General features: G+C 40.8%; 1 protein-coding gene across 4 annotated transcripts in view; it reads left to right on the top strand.

Moving 5' to 3' along the window:
• ST18 (ST18 C2H2C-type zinc finger transcription factor) overlaps nt 1-26,727 on the top strand; it is a 329,266-nt gene that overhangs the window by 4,328 nt on the left and 298,211 nt on the right. The window lies entirely within an intron of this gene.

The raw sequence follows: 26,727 nt of genomic DNA, 5'->3' as shown, positions 1-26,727 counted from the left end.
TCCAACATCTTGAGGTCTCCAAGGCAGTCCAGGTTTCACCTTCACAGCTTCACCAAATGGCCTTGCAGGCCTGTAAACAGGGACACCTCTGACACGTGTCTGACCTCAGTAGCTTTCTGTAGTCTATGGAAGGAGATTCCACAACCCCTTTCTTCTATCCTTGACTCTCAAGTCCAAACCACAAGGCTGAAGCTGCCAAGTTCTGCTGCTGCTGTGGCTGGAACATGTCTCCTTCATTCAGTTACATCTTGACCAGCTTTCTGGGTTTGATGGTTTCCTTCACTGCCTAAGCATTGCTGTCCTAAACCTCTATCTGTAGACCAGGCTGGCCTCAAACTCAGAGATCACTTGTGCTGGGATTAAAGTCATGCACCGCCACATCTGGCTCTATGGTTTTCTTTAATTCCTTTTTATAAGTTGCAAGCTTAGCTGGGCGGGATCTTGCCTGAGGTCACAACTCACTTTATTCCATTTAATATCAGCCTTTTCTTTAAGTTGTTTATCTCTTTGAACACAGGACTTAGCTACATTCAACTCCCTGGTGCTCCCTTTCTCCTCAAATTGTACGTTTAAAGTTTTTTTCTTTCTTAGTTTGCCCCTTTTCACTATAGATCTACATAAGGGTGAACACTAATGACCATGCGACAAAGTTGATACTAGTCCATCTCACGTTTTTTTCCTGCTCACACAATGAATCCACAACTCTTCAATTTAGCCTTAGGCAACTTTTTGGACAAGGGTAAAAAGCGGCTACATTCTTTACCAAGATATCACAAGAACAGTCTCTAGGCTACATACTAACATCGTCTCCTCTGAAAACTCTTGAGACAGGCCCCCACAATTCAGTCCATCCTCAGCATCACTGCTTCCTGTGTTTCTACAAGGTTGGCCTATTAAACCTCGCTGAAAAAGTTAAACTGCCTTTTTAATCCAAAGTCCCAAAGTCCACATTCCTCCAAACAACAGCATGGTCAGGCCTATCACAGCAATGCCCCAGGCCCTAGTACCAATTTAAGTCTTAATTAAGGTTTTCTTGCTGTAAAGAGACACCATGACACTGGCAACTCTTATAAGGGAAAACATTTCATTAGGGCTAACTTACAGTTAAGAAGTTTAGTCCATTATCTTCAAGGCAGGAAGCATGGCCGCATACAGGCAGACATGGTGCCGGAGCAGAAGCTGAGAGTTCTACATCTGGATCTGCAGGCAGCAGGAGGAAGACTAAGACACTTCCTCCAACATGGCCACACCTACTCTGTCATGGCCACACTTCTAATAATGTTACGCCAATGAGTCTATGGGGGCCATTTTTATACAAACTACCACACCTGACTAGGGCAATGAGGGAATGAAGGAAGGACACATCTACACAAGAAAGTTGGGATTGGTGGGGCTGTGCATTCTTTTTTTGTTTGCTTGTTTTGTTTTTTCTTTCTTTTTTTAAATTTTAATTGTATTAATTTATTCTCAAGTTATTAATTTATAACTCAGTTGTTATCCCATTACTTGTATCCTCCCTGCCTCCCGCTTTAACCCTATTCCCCTCCCCTAGGTCTAAGACAGAGGGGGACCTCCTCTCCCACTATATGGTCATAGGCTATCAAGTCTCATCTTGGTAGCCTGCTTATTCTTTCTTTGTGCCATCAGGACTCCCCACCAAGGGGAGATGGCTAAATATGGAGCACCAGCGTTCATGTCAGAGTCAGTCCCTGCTCTCCACATAACTGTGGAGAGTGTCCTGTTCACTGGGTAGATCAGAGTAGGGGTTCGATGTTTACTACTTGTATTGTCCTTGGTTAGTGCAATAGTTTGAGCAGACCCCCTGGGGGGCTGTGCATCCTTATAGAGGCTCAGCAGCAGCCAGGAAACTCAGTGAATTTATTATGCAGCAGCGAGCCAAAAGGCAGGTTTACTGTACACAGTCGGATGACAAGGCAGTGTATGACATACAGCCCAACAAGGAAGCAAAGTTAGCTAATTCTGGTAGCAGGTCTTTGTGGAGGAACAGTCTCCAGCTGTAAACATTGGGAGGAAGAAGCTGGGTTCCACATTTTTTGTGCACACACTGCCAACATTCATACACAGACCAGGGGAAGGCTTTGCCATTCCCAGGGGTCTGCGGCATTAAAGTGGTTGACCTGGTTGTGCTCCTGTCAAACAGTATGAATTAACTCAGGACTTCATCTTCTTTCTCCTCACACTGGGATATCGACCTCTGGCCCACAAGGGACCTTTTGCCCACCGCCACATGTCTGAGTGATGCTTTCCTGTGTGTTTGGCTGGCTCTCAAACACTGATGCTTGAGTGTTTCCAGATTTCATTCTCACATAGCTTGTCATGAAACCAGCAGCAGAGTCTTATCCCACTTTGCTTGTAGGAAGGCATTGCGATCACCTCCTCAGGAGTTCTAAAGTTGAGGAAGAAGAAGTCCGAATCAGTCATCCTGTAGTGGCTGCTACTGCGGCGGCTGCGGCTGCTCATCCTACCTCTTCCTTTGAGTATATTGCATTTGTTTGAGATCTCACCTCATCTAAAGGGATAGTACATCTTAACCTTCATATTTTTCCTCTTTTCATTTGCTTTAATTCTTTTCTTCAAAGTTGGTTGTATAGTTCCCATACCAGTATATTTATTCTTCAGATCCCACAGTGGACTTCATTAATGGAACAGATAGCTTTTCTAAGGCCAGACTTCTGTAAAGTCTCCCAGTCAATGCCACATTGAATCAAAGTTTAGAGAACTGTCCTGATCAATGGTTTATTGCCTGGATCATGCCTGAAAGTATGGCCACTCTTGTTTCTCTCCTCCTCCGTCCTTACCACCCTTTCTCCTGTATTTGTTATATTTTGTTCATTTTAGTATACTCACGGGTACTTAAACATGCCATTGAACTGTGTCTAAGCAGATTTTTGAAAATCTTTTATGAACCTCAATGGCATTTTAATAAGGACCATTTTCTGTATAAAGGAAAGCATATATGGTATGGCACTTGCCTTAACAGTCATTTAGTTCCTATCTTTTTTGGACCTGTGGTGACTATTTTGAATAACTGCTTGTTAAAATTAACATAGATAAATAGACCTTTATAGTAGGAAATGCAGTTTACAGGATGTGAAATAATCAATTTGAATAAATATTTGCTATTTGTTTTCATAAAAGTTTTAATCCTAAAAGAGAACTTTGACCAGAAAAAGGCTCTAGCAGGATCAGTGAAACAGGTGGTCTGAGTCATAGCAATGCTTTAATATAGAGAGGATGCTGTGTGTGTTGGCAGGGACTGCACTGCACACACATAGGTAGTTTTAGAATTTCATAAGCTGAAATCCAGCTGTAAAGTTCTTAATCAGATAGATGTGTTTTGCCCATTCATAACCTATTTGTGCATTCAGTGCATTGATGTTAAATTTTGACATATAAGTCACAGTTTAAAAACCCCATAGAGGTGTATTACTCTTGATATGTGGACAGTTATTCCCAAGCCAGGGGATTTTGTGCAAAGCTAATTTGTATAATAGAGAATCAGTCTTTCACTGTAGCATTTTGCTATCATGTTTCAATAACTGAATGAACATTCTGAATTAATAAGCATAACGTTTGTGTAAGCTAAAGACTAGTCTAAGCTCTGTATTCATTGATGAGAGCCTTAAGCAAATGCTTTTTTTCATCAGCTTGTTCAAAAAGCACAAATACCATCATGAGCTTGTTCCAGGCAGAAACATTAGGCTGGTTAACATAGTAACTGGCTCTAAGAAAAGTGACTTGAAGTTATAGCTGCATGTCATTTTCAGTGCTTGGGAGAACTGGATTGAATTCTTTTTTTATATATAGATTTTTTTATACTTTTTTATCATGCAGAAAAAAATCAGTAGGATTTGTAGTTTGTTTTTTTATCTAAGGCTTTGGTTAAAACTCTGCCAGACGACTGGTATTTATTACTTTAAGGAACCATAAAAATAGTAGAACTATTCTAGAATGAGTTACTTATAAACTTCTCAGTGTGCTAAGAGAACCAGTCGCTGGTGGGGGAGGGCTTGGCTCACGATCTTTCCCAACAGTTCTGCATTGTCTCTGGTTCCAGTTAGCGCACATACGCAGTGCTGGGTTGTAGGATCTTGTCTTGTTCTGTTGTCATTTTCTCCTTGTTTCTTTCTCTTTGGCATTACTTGCTTTTTCTCAAATGTTAGAGATGGTGTGAAACCAGAGACAGGCACCAGGTATGTATGCTCTCTGGCCTGGGAAGTGCTGCTCTGCCTTGGCTCAGCCCATCATTCATTCTTGTAACCAGTGTGCAAGTTCTGCTCCAGTCAGGCTTAGTCTCAGAGCTTGGGATATGCTGCCTCGTTCATGCCTCTCAAGAGCCCTTGCAGGCAGTAATCGTACCTCTGGTGCACAGGTGAAGAAACTCATGCTTCTTCACAGAAAGAAGGAAGACTCTCCGAGAACATGGAACCAATCTGTGTTTGGATCCCCACTGAGCCGCAGCTGTCTGCTTTCCTATTTCGACGGCTTGGTTTTAAGTAGCATCTACTTTAGAGTTGACGATTCAGCCATGTTGCCGTCTGGGTGCTCCACAGTGATACACCATCAGAGCCTTTTCCTTCTCTCCAACTGCACCCTGCACCCATTATTTATCCTCTCTTTACTCCTTCTTTCCTGCCTCCTTTTCAAGCCTCTAGTGACTTCTATCCTACGAGATGTGTATTTAAACTTCCAATTATGAGTGAGAGCATGTGGTGTTTGTTTTCTGTGTTTCATTCATTTCACTTAACGTAATGTCCTGCAGTTCCTTTAATTGAGAGTATTTCCTTACACTTTTTTTGTCTCATGACCCTGACAGTTTTGAAAGTTAGAAGATAGTTATTTTGCAAATTTCTCTTCTGGTTGAGAATGTCACAATCTGGTTCAGGTCACCCCTGTTTTGGCTAGTAACACTATAGGAGTGGTACTGGAGCCTCTGTATTACAGAAGTTCAAGGAAGGGCTGATTTAGGTCACATATGCGGTATTTTTTTGTTGCAGAACTACTGTTTCTCTTTGACCACATTAACATAGTATAGGGAAGTAATTCTTAGAATATATAAATGTGCTGTATTTCAGCTATCTTTATCTCATCACTTTAAGTATTCATTGACAATTCTTTCCAGAATCTGCTGGTATGTTGGTTGTCAAAGGCTAGAGCCTATTTTATCTAAGCTCCATTATTGACTTGTTCTAGTCTTTGTTATCCAGAAGCATACAGTATCTAGTCTTTATCCTATTCTGTGGTGTTGCTATTAGTCTGAGGATACACAAAAATGCCAAAAAACCCCTTACTTGATTTTCACATGTTTAGGAGTAGACATTATTACATCCAAAGACTGTATGTGAAAAAAAAAACTGAATAGCAAATAAAGCCAAAACAAATCACAGTAAAACAACAAGAACAAGAACAACAACAATAACACAACAACAACAACACAACAACAACATAAAACAGTAACTTTCCAGGAAGGAAGGATATATTTACTTATTTATTTTTTAAATTTTATTTAAATAATTTATTCAGATCACATCTAAATTGTTATTCCCCTCATTTGTATCTTCTCGTTCCCCCTCCCTCCCTCTAAGGAAGGATATATTTAAAATTAAGTTTTAAAATACCACTGATGGTGCCTCCAGTAATATAATAAGGTTTAATAATTATAAAATGATTTGAAAATCAGTTAAGAATAATACACAATATTGTAGCTCACTTTTTAAGCATTAAAAGTAGTTCAAATAGGAGGGAGACAGTCTTATTCCCCGTGATGTTTAGGCAAGGTGAGGCAGTCGAATGACTACCTGAAAGATGTCATGGCTGTCTCCCCAGCTTTGGGAGAAGACTGATAGAGTGTGGGAACACTTGAAGCACCAAAGCTCACTGCTTTGTCTACACTGAAAAGACGAAAAGGAGCTAGGAAAATCATAATAATATACATAGCATCCTCCTTAGAAGGCGATGGGGAGTTAGCAGAATAGGCTGTAACCAGGCTCAGGGGATGAGGAATACAAAGATCCTTCGAGAATTCCTTTTTCATTAAAACAGATGAGGAACTTCAGGTCTGGACCTCTGTATTTCCTTTTTCTTTACCCTCAAGAAGGGAGCTATATGGTTCTTAGCAGGGAACTCAAAATTGCAGGCCTGAAGGCCTGAAGCAGCTATGTCTGGTGACTTTAATGATCTATGGGAAGCTGCCATTAAGGATGTAGATCAGATGTAGGGTTTTAAAATAAAGACATAAACAATACCTACTCAAAATTGGATTGATAGCTCCTACTGGACAGTATTCATGGTGATGACTCAAAAGAAGTGACCCACACTCTGGTCCAGCCCTAAGGAGCAGGTATCAGTGATGCTGGGGGTCTATGCTAAGTTAGAGGGGATGTAGCGGAACTCTCTCTAAAACACAAAGTCCCTGATAACTGTGTAGGGAAAATAAACAGGAAAAAGACACACAGCCCAGGACAAAGTTGTAACAGCAAAAAAGGGAACCAGAATGAGACACAAGGGAGGAAACATGGTGTGCAGTCGTTCATCTGCAGACTTCTCAGAAAAAGAAAACAATTTCTACCTATATTTTCTTATAGAACCAAGCTGCCAATCAAGTGTTAAGATATAAAAAAGACATTGGAAATTATAAAGGTTTTCAAAACTTTAAACCTTCCCTCACTCTGTCTCTAGACCAACAGGAGGATATGTCTCATGAGCCTGAGGTATGAAGCAAAGGAGGAAGAGAAAGTGTTACTGAGGAGATAGGGAGCTTTACTAAGAGGTGTGAGGGCCTCATGGAGTCACTAAGGGAGGAATGAGTGTCAAGGTCCTGTGTCATAATTAGAAGCTGATGCATTTGAACTGGTACAGGTCTGGAGGGCTCAGATTCTCCAGGCAAGTAAACTGAGAGCCATTACCCAAGCATCAGGACCACTTTTGACATCTGTATCTCTGGATAGCAGTTTGAAGTTGTGTTTATAGCAGCAGTGTTGAAGTTCTGCAAACAAAACTTAGGATAATCGTCAGAGTGCAGATTCATGTGTGAGACCTGTAGCTTATACAATCTGTAGGCCCCATTTGGAGATAAGAACACAAAATAGGGCCTGGGGAGATGACGCAATAGTTAAAAGCACTTACCACTCTTTCAGGGGTCCTGAGTTCAGTTTCCAGTTCAGAGTCATTGTAACTCCACTTCTAGGGGATCTTACACTCTCTTCCGGCACCCATGGGCACCAGGTATGCACGTGGGTCACTTACATACTGTAGGAGGAGTACCCATACACATAAAATAAATGTAAAAAGAATACAAAATGACCGGTATTTTATTAGCTTAGGTGTTAGAATAAATATTTATTATAATAAACAAATTCAATTATGAAAAACTGCGGATTTAAAAGTGGAGTTGTGTATTGAAAGCAAAACAAATTCCTAATTCTGATTTACTATAAAATTGATTTTTATTCATCAACAGCTTGCTGTCATCCTGCAACATCTGTTTTTCTACATTTTGAACACCATTATATTAATAAATTTTTTTACAGTGTTTTCTAAAGAAAGGATGGAAAGATAACCTACTATTCTATTTTCATGGCTAGTTACATTTATTGTTTTAATAAATGATGATTTGATGATTTATAGTTCTTTTCAGCATCACAATAATCGTTAGGGTTATTATAAATATTTAATATTTTAAAATTTTCATAACAAGGCAGTAATAGGCCCTGTTCAGAACTGATAAATCCAATTGATTGAGTATCCAGACTGATAATTTTTTTCTATTTAAAGAAAGTACAGAAAATATGAAAAGGCTTACATCAGTGTCTGAGCAGATGACTTTTTTATTAAGTGGCAATGTTAGTTATCTACGTGGAGGGGCACTCCTGGTTCCTGGTCACCAATGTTTCTGTCTTTTTTTTTTTTTTTTTTGTATAGTTTGTAATTGACTGAGGAGGGCTCATTTCCTACTTATGCTGTTGATGTTTAAATCACTGAAAATAGCATTAAGAGTTAGGAGGAGTGATTCCGCCGGATGGCTGATCACAGCTTGCCTAACACGGTCCCTTTTCAAGAAATGACCAAAGCAACTGTTAAGTAATTGCCTTTCACCATAGTGATCCAAAGAGAGTTCTGGAGTGCAGTAAGAGAGGAGTGCAAATACAGGAAGTAGAAGAATCTGGACGGAAAGAAACTCATGGTGCACTCTCCTCCCCCACCCCCCGCCGCCCAGCAGTCAGGATTCCCTCACACCTGGGGCAACAGTTCTCTATAGAGAAAGGCTAGCCAAAGCCCCCATATGTAGTCTTCACAGCCAGAGACCCCTGCGTCCTCACACTCAAGCCCAGCTTACAATTCTGCCAGGAGCTGACATACTGCACGGCTCAGGAGAGGGAGTTCCACACTGAATCATACTCCATCTTCTGTCATACAGGTTATTACTGCTAGAACACGTGCATCTTGTTGGGTCATTGATGGCCAATATCATATTTTATTCTGAAGGCTTTGCTGTCATTCCCGCCCCCACCCCCAGTCCTCCAGCTGAACTGTTGGAGAACAAGCTTTATAGAAGCCCCTCTCATATCCCATATCCCAATTAATACTGTAATTTGTTTTCCCATACCTATATAGAAACTGGGCCCAGCAAATCAGCTATGGCCTTTTGGCACCCGATCCAGGTTGGTTCTGGACTCTCAAGCCCAGGAGGACAGTCATGATCTTGGCACCACATGCATGATATACCCTGCCCCTGATTACCCGGAGCTCCACACCAGCAGAGCGATGGCACCCTTAGTGCCTGAGAGGCTCTGCTGCCCTGTCCTCTTGGCTGATCTGTGACATGCCACTCTAGACCAAACAACTACAATGGCCCATCTTTGTAGATCTGAGCTCCAAGTAGCTGAGGTACCCCACTTCACTGAGGTCTGAAGCCCTTATTTCATTTCTCCCTAAACCCCAGGACTTAAATCACAGCACCCTGACCACCTCTTTCTTCATGGGGTTGGTGCTGTGGGACCTATCCAAATTCACGGCAGTGTCACAGAATCAGAATCATAGCTTGCTGTGCTGTCCATCTGGTCAGTGGAGTCTGATGACTCTAACTCACTTGCTGTCTTTGAGTGGCTCTGTTGGGTTATCATCGAGCAGCAGGCTGACTGGGCTGATGATGGCTAAAGTTTTACAGAATCTGATACAAGGCTGGCCCAGGAGAAGTAGCTAATAGCATGTTATTTGGAGTTTGTACATTTACCTCCCTGGGTCCCTTTCAAGAGGGCCTCTCCAGAGTGCGGAGTCATTAGGAACAGTTCCTATGCCAAAGTCAGTTTGTCAGCTTCTCACAGTAGCCTGGCAATAGTGGCAACTGTCTGCAAATAAACGAGCTAATTGGCAGAAACAGAATCAAGGCTTTTGGATAGATTGGCCACCGGCCTCTTCCAGAGTACTAGCACCTGAGCAAGGACCCTTTGTAACCATGAACATAGGGTGGAAGTCTTTCCCTTTTCCTTTCCTGGCACCTCCCCCTCTGGGATCTTCTTTATCTTTTGTTTTGATCTTTCTTTCTTTCTTTCTTTCTTTCTTTCTTTCTTTCTTTCTTTCTTTCTTTCTTTCTGTGTTTTAGAGTCCTGGGTATTGTAAACTTTCTGAGTAATTTCTAATCATTGGTGTCTATTCATACTCTCAAACTTTCTAACTTCTAAAGTCCTGTTCTAACATATGAATATGACTGCATAACAAAAGCAATATTTTTTATCCCGCTGCCTTCAGTCCTAATAAGGCCTGGCAAAAATTGTTCAGAGCCTCCCTACCGTGGTCAGTGTTGGAGTCCCAGTCCGGTTGGACAGAAGGAAAATCTGTTCTTTCCAGGCTGTACTATGTGGCACCTGGCTCAGCAGCAACTAGTGTACCCTTTACAGGAAATAGTGAATTTTGAGTTTTTCAATTATACAGGTCATTAGTTGAAAAGAAGACATAAACTACATCAGAGGAGGACATGAAATTGAACAGGTTGGGGTTTGGCAAACTGACCAAGGCTCTGAGGGGAAAGGTATCTGGGCAGTTGAGAGCCAAGGAATTCTACAAGAGTCACACTGCAGAACAAACCTTCCACAGGGGATTTGCTGGGAGGGGAAAATGAAGGAGGGTGGCTGCCCTTTCCCAGGAGAGAAGCAGCAGTGAACTGACTAGGAGGCAGGCTTTTTATAGGCTTTCCTGGAGGCACGCGGAACATTCCAGAGTGGCCTGGTATTGAAGGGATTATGTACCCTGACCTTGGGACAAACTCAGAGATTGTTGGAATTTTGTGACCTGATCTTGGGCTTTTTTCTTCTCCCACTTCAAGTGGCTAAGAACAGCTGTTAACAGCCAGTAGGGAAGTCTGGGAGAGCAAGGCCTAACCTCGAGGGGCCTGGCCACTCTCCTACCTCAAGGGGTTGAGGATATAACATTTTAATTTGCTCTTTTATTTCCATGTACAAAGTTAACTTTTGAAGGTGATTGACATGTAAATTGTATGCTTTTCACACATAGTGAAATATATCATGCAATATAAGTTTAAACATTATAATAATAAGAAAGCACACAATAAAAATGACGATCATGATTTTTAATTTGGATATGACTTCCATATTACTGATTTCCTAAGCGAAGAGTCTCTATTCCCTCGAGTTTTTAGATAAAGGAGATAATGTAGGGAAGAGAGGAAGCTAAATCCTCCTTTCACTTGCTTGTAAACATTCAATTAAATACATAATAAACATCATCTTATTTAATTACAGAGCCGCTGTTTAACCAACATACAAAGAGTATTACTTCTACCCAATGTAATAAAGAAAGTTAGCCAAATAAATTAGACTTCTGACTGAATTCAACATGGCTCCCTCTTTTTCCTGTCTTACTTTTGTATCTGACTCTTTTACCTGCTCTTGGGACCCTTTTCCTCCTACTGGCTTATCTTGCCCAGCCTTGTTGTGAGAGTTTGTACCTATTCTTATTTTATCTTAGTTATGTTGTGTTAGGTTGATATCCCTAGGAGGCCTGTCCTTTTCTGAAGGAAAACAGAGCAAGAATGGATCTGTCTGCCAGATCTATTGGACCAGAAGGCTGAGGAAGATGCTCGAACAGTATAGAGAGTTTTGGGTGACTATTCAGATAGCAAACTGTCTCTGTCATCTTCCCATTTGGAGAACTACTAACCTGCAGTCCCTGTATACTCAGGTAATCAAGTTTATTCCTTCTTAATTTTTTCTTTTTAACAAATATGTGTTAATGTTTTTTCTCAAAGGAGATATCTTACACCTTCTTTTTTACTTTGATGTGACCTTTGATTGTATTTTCTTCTGTGGTAGAGGTGTCTGGTTCCCCTGGACTGTTAGTCAGTGATTGATCAGAGGAAATCCTGGGGCTCCGGAGTCTCTCAGGTTGTGCATCCCTTAGGAGTTTCTTGACTATGGCATCCTTCCCCACTCCAGGACCTCTGCATCTAGTTTCCAGAGCTCATACTGTGGCTTCCAGAACTGTGGGGTGTTCACCAGATAAGACCACTTGGACAAAGGTTTAAACCAATATACAGACTTTATTAGCTTCCCAGTAACATGCCCCCAGAGCTTAGCACAGCCGACACCATGATGAAAGTACCATTCAGGCCTTGGAGCCCAGCATGTAGGTAGCAATTCCTACCAAAATGAGAGTAAAGGCCTAGTCCATCAAAATGCATAGTTCTAGGAAAGTCCCTAATTGTACTAACTTTGAATTTTTTGGCTTCTTTTGTTCAACTCTGACTAACTGTTCTTGCTAACTGAGGTGTGTGAACCCAAGATGTAGATCTTGTACTTAAAAACTCACCTTGAGAAAGGCTCAGGACTGCACTCATGCTCCAGGCACAGACTTCAACAAGCATTTTACTATCTCTGTGTATCTTGTGCATAATATCAGATATACATAATACAATACTTTTTTAAAACTGGAATTTTTCTATCCATTACATTTTTTGTTTTCACTTTCTCTATATTTTTACATTGTATAGACATATATATTCTGTGTGTTTGTATATATTCAACTTTTATAAATACTCTTTTTAGTAATTTTATGGATGCGTTCATGAGCTTCACTTTAGGTTCAGAGATATATTTGCCCTATACCACCAAGTCTGACTGAACACTACAATTAGGCTAGGTTTAGATGTGTGCTCTTCACCCTGGGCATGTCCAGCTGGTGACTAGGCAGGACTGAGATTCCTGCTGTATGTCCCAAAGTTTCTTGTATATGGACCCTGACCAGCATGCCACTTTCCATCTTTCCTTTTTAGTTCTTTTTCACAGGCTCGTAGAAACTGAGTTTCTATAAAGCGCCTTCTCTCTTCCAGTCAGCCTTTCTATTCATCTTATCTGGTTCTGGGACACTTGAGTCACAGGCTAGTTTCTTCCGTGAGATTTCTAGGATCTTTCTATTAGCTTAATGGCTCCTTACAGTTCCATTTCTGTAATGAAATACAAATTTCTTAGTAATGTCTTCCTGGACCACCTAGTTAAGCTTGCAAACACCACCCCAATTCCTACCTCTTCTTCTTGCTCACTATCTTTTACAGGAGTTTTTCAGGTCTCCAGAACACTAACAGGTCTCCAGAACACTAACAGGTCTCCAGAACACTAAACCATGTTCAACACACACACACACACACACACACACACACACACACACACACACACACACACACACGCACACACACGAGTGGAAGAGGGAGGGAAACAGGAGAAGAAGTGAGGAGGGGGGAGGGATTTGTTGACTGCTCCATGTCTTTGTTTGTCCTCAGAACAGTATGCAGTGCCTGGTGGATGCTCAGCAAATCACTGAAGCATGGTAGTTCTTCAGCAAATTGCTGCTGAAAGTCAGCAGTGTAGATCAGATTGCAATGGTGGCTCTGGAATGCAGAGGGAACTCTACACCCTGCACACAGGCACTCTACGGTCTGGCACCTGGAGGACAGTGTGACATCCTTATTTACAAACTTGTTCTGAGAGGAGTTTCCAAGGAGAGGCCTCACTGACTTGTGCTGTGCACTCTTTGGTGTCCTGGCCATATGGCTCAGAAACATTCTTTCCGGGGTCAGCCATTCTTGTGTCCTGAGTTGTTGCACCTGCTGCTGTTCTGTTAGTTTCTCTTCCCTTTAGTTGTTCACTGTATTCATTTTCATTCCCCAGCAAATTATTTGAAGCGTAGTGGTCTGGTTTGAGAAAGGGTATCCATTCATTCATGTGGCACGCACTTTATTAAAGGAATCTTGATCTCAATGAGGGTACGAGAAAGCCTGGATAGGCACACAAGAAGGTCACTGCAGCATATGAAGTGGTGTGATCAATCAGTGTTCCTTCTGGTAGGAATGAAACTATAAGATATAGATACAGTTTCTGTTTTTTAAATTTTAATTATTATTACATATTAGCCATAAATTATTGGGATTTTCTGATACTTCCATACATGCATATATCAGGAATGAATCCACCTCACCCTCTCTTTTTCTGCCCTTTCTCTCTAACTCCTTTTCCTTCCCCCTTACCAGTTCCCTTCTGAGTTCCCAGTAGCTACTCTTTTACTTTCAAAACACTTTTTTTTCTTTTTTGTTTCCACATAGAGATAAAGTAATAGTTATCTGGGTCTGACTTATTTTGCTAATATGATATTGCCCAGCTTCTTCCACTTTCTGATTTTGTGAGTCACTCTAGGTAAATATCCTATGTTTCGGAGTAAACAGCAATGGGGCCAGTCTAGGCTAGGATTTGGAAAGAATGGAAAAGAGGTTAAATAGTTTTCAGGGGATGTAAGATTTGGAGAAAGTGAGGACTAGCGATTGCTATGGAAACATTTCCTCAATACTGTGAGATCTACGGTCGGCTTGCATCCTCTTCCATTCAGGGGACACCACAGTAATTCATTGTTGTAATTTCCCAAATGAATTACTTTCTTTTCTTTTTTTAGAGGGAGATGGAACATTGAGGGATAGACAACACAAAAGAAAAATTTGATAGAATTGACAGGCATTTTTAAGGGGATGGCTGTGAGGTATGAGAGACACTGGGCTGGAATCTCCCATGTACAGAGAGAAGAGGCCAGACGCCCTGGCAGAGCAAAGTGGTGCCTCTGATATTTTGCTAAAGAACCCTGAAGACGGTGATGTGTGTCATGGGAGACATATGATCAGGAACATATGACGGCTGGCTGTGTTTAGGTTCTGTTGCTGGTACCCTGTGCTTAGAGTAGGAAGAGAGAACTGTGTATGTACCTGTAGGTATGGCTATGTGCTATGTTGTCCATGAGTCTCAGTAATGATTTCACAACATTTTTACTTTCCTTTAAATGTGCCCAGTCAGTGCCCTGCTGTGTGTGACTTGGTATGTACTAAGGAGGAACACAGCTCTAATTCTCATGGAATCAATAGAAAATAATATTTACAGCTTACCATGCATTAGATGAACCATGTCATATCTGCGTCATGATTCTACTCCACATGCCCTTTCCTCTCTTGTCTACTGGAGACTACCAGCCTGTGACCTGGTTCTAAGCATCAATCATGTTTCCTATGAAAGCAGAGAATGACACATTGCTAGCGTTTTCTGTCACAAGCTAACTGAAGCAGTTTTATGAAGTGAACTTCTTTACATATATCTATCATGGTGAAGTAGACAGAAAGTGGGTCAGTACTTACAAGAACTTTGAAGCATGTGCTCTTGTTTGTTCTTTTCAGCGGAGTGAATTGATCAGTTCTACCAATATCCTGCCTTTGACCACCACCATCTACTTTATGACTGGTGTTACCAGTTGTGTTGTTACTTTTCTATTGTTGTAATTAAATACTATGACCAGGGCAGTTGATAGAAGAAAGTTTATTTTCAGCATATGGTTCCAGAGGGACAAGAGGCCTTCATTATTATGACAGGGAAGCCTGGTGAAGGCAGGGATGGCAGCTGGAGCACCAGAGGCTAATATATCATACTATAAGCACTGAACTCAGAATTGGTCCAAATCTTTCAACCCTCAATACATGCCTCCATGACATACTTTCCTCCAGTGAGGCCATTCCTCCTAAGCTTTCCCAGTCTGGGGACCAAGCATTCAAATGCGTGAGATTATGGCAGACATCTCATTCAAACTACCGTGTTACTATCCTCATCAGTATAACATATATTAGCCAGCAGTGCTTGTCTTAGGGTTTTGTTGCTGTGAAGAGACACCAAAACCAACCAGGGCAACTCTTATAAAGGAAAACATTCAAGTGGGGTTGTCTTACAGTTCAGAGATTTAGTCCATTATCATCATGACAGGAAGTGTGGTGACACAGGCAGATATGGTACTGGAAAGGCAGCTAAGAGTTCTACATCTAGATCTGCAGGCATCAGGAAGAGAATTGAGCCACTGTCCTGGATTGAGCATCTGAGACCTCAAAGTCTGCATCCTAGTGACACACCCCCTTTACAAAGCGACACCTACTCCAACAAGGCCATGCTTCCTAATAGTGCCACCCACTATTGGGGGGCACTGTTATCCAAACCACCACAGTACTCATTGCTAGGATACTGTAACAAGTTTAATGTCTTCCTCTAATCCTAACATAAATGGCATGAGGTAGATCCTAATTTAGTAGTGCTCTAAGTGCTGAGCACAGATATTTGTACATAGATAATCCTCAGAAGTTGTATTGGTAGAATGGCTTGGCAAAGAAGGAAATCAACGCTTAGAGAGGCTAAAAATTTTCTGAAATTTAGTAGTCATTTTCTATGGTTTAAACATCCCTCAAAAAACTCAACTCCAAATTTGTTTGCCATTGTTAAGAGGTGGACCATTAGTAGGTGATTTAGTCACAAGGCTCTGCTCTCATGATTGAATGAATTTTGTAATCATGGGAATGAGTTAGGTATCTGCAAAGATTTGCTAGGAAACTGAGTTCAGCTGATTTTCTTTGGAGTTATGTATTTTTGTTTGTTATTACATTGAGTGAAGATTTTGCTAGATACCAGTACTATACTCATAGACTTGCTAGACTTTAGAGCTGTGAACCAAAATCCTTCATTATTTATAAATTATCTAGACTGTGGCATTCTTTTATAGTAGCAGAAAGTGAGCTAAGATATCATTGGTGAACCTAGATTGAAAATGACACACCTTGTCTCAACATAACCCAGCTTGTGTGCCCCTGGAGGTCCCCCTTCCTTCTCTTTCTAACATTCAGAATTCTTCACTGCTCATCCTAGCCTTCAGGTATTAGTCACAGTCCACCTTGTATTACTTTTCTTATTGCCACGACAAGAATCAACTTACGTGTTTATTTTGGCTCACAGACTGAGCATAGTTGATTATAGTGGCGAAGTGACGGTGGCAGGAGTTGGAGGCACCTGTCACATTTGATCTCCCATTATTTGCAATAGAAAGAGATCAAAGTTCTCTTGGTTTGCTTTCTCCTATTTACTCAGAGCAGGACCTCAGCACAGGAAATGGAATCTCTCACATTGGGGTGGGTCTTTGCACTTCAGTTAACTCAGTCTAGGCATCTCTTAATGCAAGTGTCCAGAGGTTTGCTTGGGGATCCTCTCGTGTTGACAATTAACGCTAACCATCACAGTTCACCTCTAGTCATCTTGACGTCCAAACATCACTTTTAGTCTTCTACCCTTGTCCACATAGACTCATATATGACCCCATAGTATAAGACGCACACAGGCTGGCTTCTAAGTCCTCATAGTCATTTATAGTTCCAACACTGTTCCAAAATAAAACTTTAGAAGTTTTTCTAGGACTACAGCAAACTCCCCTTAAAAATATTTTTATTATTTCTTTGATTATTTTATAAAATATGTTTAATTTTTAAAATTGAAAGTAAATATTTTTTCTTTTTAAATTTTTTGTTTTTTGTTTTGTCAGGATAGGAAAAGTGGATTTTTTTTCACAAAACGTATTCAGATTATGACTTTCCCCTCCTGCAATTTGGCCTATATCCTACCTACCTCCCTGTCAACCCAAACTCATGCCCTTTCTTGTTTCCATTATAAATCAAACAGAAATCTACTAGTAGTAGAGGTTATTATTATTATTATTATTATTATTATTATTATTATTATTATGAAATAAAAATAAATGAACCTGAATATGAGAAAAAATTGACAGAAAAGAGGAAACCAAGGAAAAAATACAAGAAACACATATAGATGCAATGACACACATATTCCCACACACAGGAATCCATAAAGACACAAAACTGGAAACCATAAGCAACAGACTGATAGAAAACAAACAGAAACCAACCAAACCAAAACAACAACATCCTAAAACCTTTAATATGTTTATATATTTTGACAAGCTTCTACTTTAGTAGGTTTCCATATAAACCTTCAAATAGCTGGAATTTTATTTTTCCCTCCTCATATTTCCTCCCTTAAGGCCACTTTTCTCCCCTTCACCATCAGTTCTTCCTGTTCCAGTCCCCAATGCCATTAATCCTACTCATTTATTCTATATGACATTCATGGGAAAGCTTTTTTGTGTCCTCCACCACAGTTCCTTACTCTGTAACCTAACCTAACCTTGGTTATAGAGAATGTAGATTTCTTATCAAAGACCTAATATCTAATATCCACATGTAAGTGAATACATACCATGTTCATCTCTTTCAGTCTGGTGATAATTAATTACTTTTATTCATCCATTTTACAGCCTGTTCAAAGCCCCCTCCCTCCTCTCCTCCCAGTCCTACCCTCACATACCCTCTCCTCATTCCCTTTCCCTTCTTAGAGAAGTGCGGGTGGTGGCCATGGGTACCAACCCACTCTAGAACATCAAGTCACAGCAGGACTAAGTGCATGATCTCCCACTGAGGCTGGGCAAGGCAGCCAATCTAGGGGAAAGGGATACAGTGGCAGACAACATAGTCATTTATAAGTGAGTATATACCATGCATATCTTTCTGGGTCTGGGTTACCTCACTCAGGATGATACTATTTCCATCCATTTGTCTGCAAATTGTATGATGTCTTTATTTTTTAAAGCTGAGAACTATTCCATTGTATAAATGTACTATATTTCTTTATCCATTCTTCAGTTGAGGTATATCTAGGTTGTTTCCAGTTTCTGCTATTATGAACAAAACTGTTGTGAACATAGTTGAGCAACTGTCCTTGTGGTATGGTGGAACATCTTTTGAGTATATTTCCCAGGAGTGGTATAGTGGGGTCTTGAAGTAGATCTATTCCCAATTTCTGAGAATCCTCCAGATTGGTTTCTACAGTGGTTGTATAAGTTTGCACCCTCACCAGCTGTGGTTTGTTCCCTTTTCTCCACATCCTTACCAGCATGTGTGGTCACTTGAATTTTTGATCTTAGCCATTCTGATGGATGTAAGATGGAACCTCAGAGTCATTTTGATTTGCATTTCCCTGATGACTAAGGACACTGAGCATTTTTTAAAGTGCTTCTTGGCCATTTAGGATTCCTCTGTTGAGAGTTCTCTGTTTAGCTCTATACCTCATTTTTAAATTGGGTTATTTTGTTTGTTGGTGTATAATTTTTTAAAGTTCTTCATATATTTTGGATTTTAGTCCTCTGTTGGATGTAGAGTTTTTTCCCATGCTGTTGGCTGCCATTTTGTTTTATTGACAATGCCATTTGTTTACAGAAGCTTTTCTGTTTCATGAGGTCCCGTTCATTAATTATTAATATTAGAACCTGAGCTGTTGGTGTTCTCTTCAGGATGTTGTCTCCTGTTCCAATGAGTTCACGGCTCTTCCCCACTTTCTCTTCTATTAGATTTAGTGTATTTAGTTTTATGTTGAAATATTTGATCTATTTAAATTTGAATTTTGTTCAAGGTGATAAATTCAGATGTATTTGCATTGTTCTACATGCAGCCATCCAATTAGATCAGCACCATTTGTTAAAGATTCTTCCCCCTACTGCCACATTGTATGTTTTTGACTTCTTTGTCAAAAATCAAGTGTCCATAGGTGTGTGGGTTTAGTTTTGTGTCTTTGCTCTGATTCTGCTGATCAACTAGTCTGTTTTTATGCCAATAGTATGTAGTTTTTATTACAATTACTCTATAGTACACTTGAAATTAGGGATTGTGATACCTCCAGAAGTTATTTTATTGTACAGAATTGTTTTTAACTGTTTTTGCTTGTTGGTTTTTCCATAAAAAGTTGATGATTGCTTTTCCAAGGACTATAAAAAATTGTGTTGGAATTTTAGTGGGAATTGCATTGAATCTGTAGATTGCTTTTGGTAAGATGGCCATTTTTACTATGTTAATCCTTATTGATCCATGAGTATGGGAGATATTTTCATCTTCCCATATCTTCTTCAGTTTTTTTCTTCAGAGACTTGAAGTTCTTGTCATACAAGACTTTCACTTGCTTGGTTAGAGTTAATTCAAGATATTTGATATTATTTGTGGCTATTATGAAGGATGTTAGTTCCCTAATTTCTTTCTCAGCTTGTTTATCAGTTGTATAAAGGAGGGCTACTGATTTTTTTGAGTTAATTTTGTATCAGCCACTTTGCTGTAGTTGTTTATCAGCTGTAGGGGTTCTCCAGTAGAATTTTGGGGGGATGCTTATGTACACTATCATATCACCTGCAGAGAATAATACTTTGACTTTTTCTTTTCTAATCTGTATTTCTTTGATCACCTTTAGTTGTCTTATTGCTCTAGCTAAATTTCAAGTCCAAATTGAATATATATGGAGAAAGTGGACAGCAATTAATAGAATTGCTTTATGTTTCTATCCTTTCAATTTATTTACTTGTATTTTTCTGTATTTCTTTGAGTGATGTACTCATTTCATGTTCAAAGGCCTCTATCATCTTCATAATATTGGATTTAAGGTCATTTTCCTGCATTTTAGGTGTATTAGGATATCCAGAGCTTGCTGTGGTAGGTTAGATGGATTCTGGTTGTGCTGTATTGCCCTGGGTTTTGTTGAAGGTGTTCTTACACTGTCCTTTAGCCATCTGATTGTCCCCAGTGTTGGCAGGCTTGGAGGTTTCTAGTAGTCCTTGATGGTTATTGTCTGTGGTAGTTGCTGATGGCTGCTGCCTCTAAGATTACAGGCAGGGCTGGGGCCCGGGAACTGCCATGTGGAGGCCACAGAACAGACATTTCTGCTGCTAGTATTCCCCTATGGATCTCTGGAGCTTCAGGCAGAACTCTACTGTCAGTCTCCAATGGTTGCTGCCTCTGGAACTGCAGTAAGGCCTGGGACATGGGAGACTACACACAGAGGTCATAGGGCAGACTTTACTGATGCTAGTGGTCCCTATTGACTGCCGCCTTTGCAACTGCAGGCAGAGCTGGGATTCTCCTGGTAGTTTTCAATGGCTGCTGTCCCTGAGACTACAGGCAAAGCTGGGACACAGGAACTGTTGAAGTGAGGTCAGAGACCAGACCTCACTGCTGTTGGGAGTCTCCAATGGCTGCTGTCTCTGGTATTGCAGGCAGAACTGGGACCTGGGACTATGAATAGCATTGACATGTTCACTTTCATATTTTTATTCCATTCAGAATCCTCCATCCATGTAATTGTGTTAATCATATTTAGAGTGAGTCTTCCTACCTCAGTCCAATCTAGAACCCACACCCCCAGATGTTCTCAGAGGCTTGTCTTTTAAGTTATCCTAGGTCCTGTCAAGTTGGCCATATTTACCACCATACACCCCCTTTTAGGGTCTGATTTCTGTGTGTGCCTGGAATCTTCCTTCCTCCTTGCTTTCTTGGTGGTCTGTTTGCAATTATGCCTGCCATACGATGTAAAGTGTATCTCTTCTCTCCCTCTCTATTTCTCTCCTTCCCCCCCCTCGTGTGTGTGTGTGTGTGTGTGTGTGTGTGTGTGTGTGTGTGTGTTTGCATAGCTCAGTGGCACATCATCTCTATGGGTGGTGGCTAACTACCCCACTGCTCTTGTTTAGGGCAAGGCTCTGCTTACTAGACATGAAGGAAACATTTATGAAATCACATGGAACTTTCATGGGAAAATAAGGGGATCTTGAGCATGGGTCTGTAACAAAGGAAAGGATAGGGTCGCCGGTCGAGGCCCTGGCACCTGGTAGGAGAAAAAAATAGTAGCACTGGCCAGCTGGCTAGGCAGGACATAAAGTCAAACTTTGCCTTGTTCACAATAGGCAAAAAGCTGGTCCTGGGTACACACAACATCTTTTTATAAGTAAAACAGTTGTATTCATGGTGAACAAGCAAGAGGAAGATACAACAGGTGCCAAAGATGAATAGGCATTATTATTCATTTATTAATTGGAAATGGACCCTACATTGTACTTCTTCCTTTTCTATCAAGTGGCTTCTGCTGAGTGTAATTTTTACTTTTTAGTGCTGTCTGCACCTGTGGCCTTTGGACCTACTGTTTCTGACAGATGGGCCCGGCTGTGTTTGCACCATTTAGTGGCTTCTCTCCTCCTGTAAGCACTCCATGCTGCCATCACTGGCTCAGGCCCAGTGGGCATGTTTGTTGGTAAAGGTCTGAATCTATCGCTCAGCTTCTGAACTTATAGTGTAGCTCTCCTTGTATGGAGAATGGGTCATATATCACACATCATTTTTCCTTCTTGTCAGGTCAATGTCTCTCAACACATAGTCCTTAGCTGCAAGCAAATTGGAAGAGTTAAACATTTGCCTCACATGCTGAACTGGGACATATGGTTGACATTGTGAATAGCTGCTTTTGAAAAGGATTAGATATACCTTGTACGTGGATGTATAAGACTTGAGCTTTAATTTATGTCTTGAAAGAGTGACGGGGTTTTAATCAGTGTACTTTGGACTTTTCTTAGGGAGATTTACCTGCTGGCATTATTGATTTTCATCCCAACAGATGCTAACTCAGATTTTAGATCAGCACAAAGTAAATGTTTGCCTAATAGAGATAATAGTGAAGGGAGATATTTTATCCTGAATCTATGTGAATCTGGAGAAACAAACTCCGTACTAGAGTCAGAACAGTACCCCTCCTCTCCTTAACCTGACTTCTCTACAAACATCAGGGCCATGCACTCACTCTTTCTGGCTTGTTCACTGATGATTTAGAACACATGTTTAACCAACCAGATGAGAACATTTTACACTTACAAGAATGTTTATACAAATACTTAAATGTTTATTTAACTACTTTGATGTCATTGAAGTAAGTGCACAGAAAAATAGTGCTAACTCTAGTTTTCTTTTATATATTTCATATATTTCCTGAGAATTTGGTTGCTTTTATATACATTGTTGGTGTCTCCCTGTTGCAACCTGTACTGTCCCTGGGTACCAAATAGACAGAGAACAAGGGCAGACTACCTCTAAGCAGTGTGGAGGCATGTGGACAAGGAAGGGAAGCTAAGAAGACCTTAATGATACAGGAAGGTCCAGTTAGAATCAGCTTTGGCAGCTGTTTTGGTTAACCTCAATCCCCCTCTAGTACATGCACTGTACACAGAGATCAGGGGGAGTCCGAGGGATTCTATGACTGTTCTGATGTTATTGAGATGCATAACAAACAAGGCAGCCTGCTCTTCTTTCCTTGTCTAGGATGGGTGGGATTAGAATACGCGTTTTACTTATTCCTACTTAAAACCAAGTTGAGGATGGTGCATCCACTAATGTACATTGCAACCATCCTTATAGTCCCTTATGCAGAGCCTTATGTAGGCCGTCTCTGTAATACATTATCCCCAGTCTAAGGAAAATGGGGTTTCCTTGTTGGTCTGGTATGTTCCTCATGAAACTCTCCTTCCTCGTGAATTCTTACCAACAGCATGCTCCAGAGGTAGAATCTTTTGTGGAGACTCCAGTGTTCTTCATTTCTCCTGAGTGATGCCTAAACTCTGCAGATGCTTTCAGGGCCTTAAAGAACAGAGCCCGGGCTATTTGTCTCCATTTCTACTCTAGTCTTCTCTTTCTCTTTGCTGTTTGGAGTAATTACTTTTCTAATGCTGTGATAAGCACTATACAAAGGCAGTTTATAGAGGAAGGGTTTATTCGGGGCGTAGAGTTCCAACGGGATAAGCATCCGTCACCACTGTAGCAGGGAATCATGGCAGCAGGCAGACATGGCCACCGGAACAGCTGAGAGCTGAGAGCCCACACCTCAGACCACAAAGAAGAGGCAGAGAGAGTCTTCAAACTCTTGAAGCCACCCCTGAACCACCCACCTCAGTGATGCACTTCCACTCTTCAACTAGGAAGGCCACGTCTTCTAAGCCTCTCCAAATAGCACCACCAATTGGGCACTAGTTATTCAAATGCTGACACACTAATTGATCATTCTTTCTTTTTTTTCCTTCCTTTATTAATTTATTTTTATTACATCTCAACAGAGGGGAGGACGTTCTATTGGGACTCTAGATGAGAGAAGCATGGGAGAAAGGCAAAGTAGAAGGATCCAGAGGGTCCTAGAAGCCTACAAGTAGAACATTATGATAGGCAGATTTGGGCACAGGGGTCCCGCTCAAACTAAGGCACCAGCCAAGGACAATACAGGCTGTAAACTTTAAACCCCTACCCAGATCTAGCCAATGGACAGAACACTCTCCACAGTTGAGTGGAGAGTGGGATATTACTTTCTCACATACTCTGGTGCCTCACCTTTGACCATGTCCCCTGGAGGGGGAGACCTGGTGGCACTCAGAGGAAGGACAGCAGGTTACCAAGAAGAGACCTGGTCATTCTTTCTAATGGTTCACCAGCCAGATACTTGGAGGACCTCAGTGTGGTCCCTTTCCTGTGTTTTCTTTTGTTCCATAGTCTAACTTATTCCCTCTTCTTCAAGTTTTCACTAGAGTCACCTTTTGAGAGAGGTATTCTCAAATGTGTTTTTTTCCTCTTTTGCACCCTAACACTTCTCTCCTGTGATATTCATGGCAAGAGTCAGTTAATCCATAATGCACTAGCAGCATCACCCTGTGACCACAGGTTTCGCAATTACCTTGTAAATGACAATGTTCTTTTACATGTGGTGCATTCTTATGATGGAAAGCTAAACTATGCCAGACATAGCACCTTACCTTAAAAACCTTTGGAGTTTTCAGGAAGGTTAGGGTTGGTGCCTTCCTGTCAATAGGTGGAAGAAGACCTTGGACATTGGATGGCAGGAGTCAGTTTCATCCATGGTGGGTACAGCTTGTGATACATGGGAACTTGGAACCAGAGGGAATCCCAGGTGGGCATGGGTGTAGATTTGGGTTTTTGTTTGGCCAGGCAGAGCTAGGCATACCTCATGGTGTTCCCGGCATTTCTCACACGATATTGCACATAAACAAATTTGCCTTATGCCCCAGATGCTCACATTCTCTCTAATGTTCTAATTGTATTGGAATACAATCGTCCTTTCAGAATGCGTACTACAGCAAAATGCACTGAATTTATAACAACTTTATTTGAATTGGTTCATCTGTCTTCCTCATAGGAGTATACCCTACTATAAGACAAATACTTTGCTCATCTTTTCACTGTGATAGTTCTTCCCTGTGTCTGGCACAGCGAAAGGTCAGTGTGCATTAAGCTAGTTAAAAACATCAAGTTATTTTTGGTCTTTGGTCATGTAACTATTACTTAAAACATTTAAAGATACTTGTTTTTAACAACTTGATATTTTCTTCTTATTTCCAGTTATTGAGTGAGGACATATGGCTCAATAATTGTTTTCTTTTTAAAAAGAAAACAGGCTAGTAATCCCAGTAACAGTGAGGCCGAGACAAGAGAATCCTGACTTATAGCCCAGATTGACCTAAGTTAACAAAAATTAAAGCCACCAGAACCAAAAAAGATCAAGGGAAACAATCATGTGAAATATATTAAGCTGACAAATGTCTATGCTGACATCGCGGCAGAAAGTCAGCTTGGTTTGTTTCTCTGTGTGTCCTGGAAATAACTCAGAAGATGGGCCTCTTAAGTTTTATATGACAGTAGCTCAAGAACACAAGCACTTCGTGTAGTCCTTAAAATTGATGGCATAATGAGGATAACGAAAATGGAATTTACATATTTTGAGGAAGTCATCTTCTCTATAGAAATGAACGCAATGAGTGAGTTAACCCAGAAGCAGAAAGACTCACATGGTATATACGCAGTTATAATTGGGCACTACCCCAAAAGGCACGTCCCACAAAAGTCTTCACTTATCAGGAGATTGGGATAGATGTGAGGACATCCTACTGAGACTCTAGGTAAGAGAAATATAGGAGATGGGGAAATAGAAGGACCCAGGAGGTCCTAGAAACCTACAAGAAGAACATCGTGATGGGTGGATCCAGGCCCAGGGGGATCTGCTCAAACTATTGCACTAACCAAGGACAATACAAGTAGTAAATGTCGAACTCCTGCTCTGACCTAGCCAATAGACAGGACATTCTCCACAGTAATGTGGAGAGCGGGGACTGACTTTGACATGAACTCTGGTGCTCCATATTTGACCACCTACCCTTGGTGGGGAGGCCTGATGCCACTCAAAGAAAGAATAAGCAGGCTACCAAGATGAGACTTGATAGCCTATGACCATATAGTGGGGGAGGAGGTTCCCCTCTGTCTTAGACCTAGGGGAGGGGAATAGGGTGAAAGTGGGAGGGAGGGAGGAATGGGAGGATACAAGTGATGGGATAACAGTTGAGTTGTAGTCTGAATAAATTAATAAAATTAAAAATAAAATATGTGTGGCCTAGAAACACACCACAGTCTTTCAGGACAGCAGTCACAGAAAGGCTAGGTTTGACCAGGAATTGTCTGGGGTATTAACAATGGTAACATTGAGTTTAGTCTGGCCCTAATTCTAGGGTTTTGCGTGGGTAAATCAGACTCATTGATACCACTGACAAGCTGCCATTGCCAAACCTTCTACCTCAGCCAAGTTCCTGTGGATGGCATCAATCATCCGGACTTCCAGAAACAAGAAGAGTTGTGAGAAGATGCTGAACATAACTTGGCCAAGAGGTGTAAGACTTTCTACGCTGTCTGCCATCTGTTTGGTTTTAAATGTCTGGTTCTTAGTTTAAAAAATACAAGAAGGGGAGAAGATAATGAAAATCGGAAGGAGAAATGAAAGAAAAGGAAGAGAAGAAGAATTTATTTGGAAATCTAGTAAACATTTCTCATAGAATAATGGTGTTGTTTGTGTCTGGCTGGTTTTTTTTTTTTTCTTTCTAAAAATTTGAACGTTATTGAACGTGTCTGCAGGTTTTCAGGTTTTTGTTTAGTGCGGGAAGTTTTAGTTATACTAGTTGGGTAACTCAAGAAAGCACTTGGCTGTTAGTTTGTTTCATTTTGTATGTGTGGATTTGAGGGGTGGAAAATGAGATTATTAAAGAATAGATTGCCATTTCGAGATGTGGATGGCTCTGGTCAGTATTGTAGGGTGGTTTCTGTGACTGGCCCATTTGATACAACCCCAACATAAATGCCATAAAGGGAGAGCTTGTGAGCATCTCTAACAGCTTCTTCTACATATAGTTATCAGTACATGTTTTCATAATAGTTCAGTCATGACAACCAGAAGCCTTTATGTCAGCAATGGTAGAAACAATCTGAATCTCATCTTATTATCATGGTCCGCTGGTGTCTTTAGTTGTTTTTCCTATTGCTGTGATTAAAACCAAAACAAAAAAAGCAACCCAAAACCTCTTAGAAAAGTAGCCCAAGGACAAAGGGTTTATTCTGGCTCACAGGTCAAAGTAAGTTCTGTAATGTAGGGAAGTCAAGGCAGC

Source organism: Acomys minous, assembly GCF_964271855.1.
Source record: "Acomys minous genome assembly, chromosome: 1".
Classification (NCBI taxonomy): domain Eukaryota; kingdom Metazoa; phylum Chordata; class Mammalia; order Rodentia; family Muridae; genus Acomys; species Acomys minous.
The sequence above is the reverse complement of the archived record's forward strand: the minus strand, read 5'-3'. Positions and strand labels throughout refer to the sequence as shown.